This window comes from Melitaea cinxia, chromosome 22, assembly GCF_905220565.1.
Source record: "Melitaea cinxia chromosome 22, ilMelCinx1.1, whole genome shotgun sequence".
NCBI classification, from domain to species: Eukaryota; Metazoa; Arthropoda; class Insecta; order Lepidoptera; family Nymphalidae; genus Melitaea; species Melitaea cinxia.
In genome coordinates, this window is record NC_059415.1 from 8,019,127 (window position 1) to 8,020,896 (window position 1,770).

The 1,770-nt window shown below is 40.0% G+C and overlaps 1 long non-coding RNA gene across 1 annotated transcript; it reads right to left on the bottom strand.

Moving 5' to 3' along the window:
* Window positions 1-236: 236 nt before the first annotated feature.
* Window positions 237-634, bottom strand: LOC123664587. Its single transcript, XR_006744851.1, has 2 exons — window positions 395-634; window positions 237-323 (listed from the first exon to the last, which is right to left on the bottom strand). It is a non-coding gene; the product is annotated as an uncharacterized LOC123664587 (long non-coding RNA).
* Window positions 635-1,770: the final 1,136 nt, after the last annotated feature.

The following is a 1,770-nucleotide window of genomic DNA, read 5'->3' on the forward strand; positions in this document are numbered from 1 at the left end:
GAGTGCAAAATGCTTGTGCACGGTATTGCTTTGGTCTGTCCTAGCGAGCTCATGTCACACCTGTATTAAATAATAGGAACATACTGAACATGGAGTCTCGCCGGAGGATGCACTTGTCTACAATGATGTTCGACTTACTGAGCACTGGCACACCGCAATATCTACTTGGCAAATTGGCGTGGACTAAGGTGCATGGAGGGTACCCCAGGCGTGCTTGTACTAGTGTTTTCGAGACGCCGGCGCACAGAACTGCTGCCTTTCGTGGATCGTTCAGGTTTGCGGCCTCCCGGTGCTGGAACGATTTACCGCCCCCAATGCGCGATCTAAAATCCAGAGTCACATTTAAACGTCTTATAAAGATACAGTTATTAACTTGGCAAAAAACCTAACTTACCTACGGGTCTACGCGACTTGCCGGGGCGGACTTTGTCTCGGTTTCCGGGGGGTTTGCACTCCTTGACTGGTCCCTACTACGCTCTATAACCACTGCCACGTCATGACATATAATTCTATTGTCCACGTCACGACCACGTTGCAAAAATACAACAATTTTTTGTACAAAATATGTCGTCGTAACTCTTATTTTATGACAGTGACGTGACATTTTCTCGCGTTAGCGGGTTGTCGCTCTGGACGTGTGCGTTTTTGGTGACAGCCTTGACAGAAGCTTGCACTCCGTATACGTTTTCTTATTTATGTATTTATTTATTTATTTATTTTATTTATTTAATGTTATTATTTATTTTATGTATTACATATATATCTCTTTAATTATTTACTATAAGTGTATTATTGACATTGACTTTGACTGTTAAATATGAGTGAGCATCTTTTGTGTGAGTCTAGTCAGGCTGTATGACTGTTATCTATAATCTATAATAATATATATAAAAGCGAAAGGTCACTCACTCATCACGAAATCTCTGAAACTATAACACCTACAAACTTGAAATTTGGCAGGTAGGTTCCTTATAAGACGTAGGCATCCGCTAAGAACGGATTTTACGAAACTCGACTCCTAAGGGGGTAAAACGGGGGTTGGAAGTTTGTATGAAAGTCCTATGTTTTTGAAGTAAGAGACTTGAAATTTAAAATGTAAGCTCTATAGGTGGTGAAAAGGTGTCCAAATAATGTATCTTTAGAAATTAACTCCCTTTTGGGGTTAAAACGGGGGATGGTAGGCTGACCCCCTCATCGCGAAATCTCCGAAACTATAATAGCTACAAACTTAAAATTTGGCAGGAAGGCTCCTTATAGAGCGTAGACATCCGCTAAGAACGAATTTTACAAAATTCGACCCTTAAAGGGGTTAAACGGGGGTTGAAACATTGTGTGAAAGTCCCATGTTTTTGAAGTAAGAGACTTGAAATTTAAAATGTATGCCTTATAGATGATGAGAAGGTGTCCATATAGTGTTTCTTTAGAAATCAACTCCCTTTTGGGGTTAAAACGGGGGATGGTAGGTTTAATCACTCATCACGAAATCTCCGAAACTATAACACCTACAAACTTGAAATTTGGCAGATAGGTCCCTTTTAGGGCGTAAACATTCGTTAAGAATGGGTTTTACGAAATTCGACCCCTGAGGGGGTAAAAAGGGGGTTGGAAGTTTGTATGAAAGTCCTATGTTTTTGAAGTAAGAGACTTGAAATTTAAAATGTACGCTCTTTAAATAGTGAAAAGGTGTTCAAATAATGTATCTTTAGAAGTCAACTCCTTTTTGGAGTTAAAACGGGGAATGGTAGGTAGACTCCCTCATTACGAAATCTC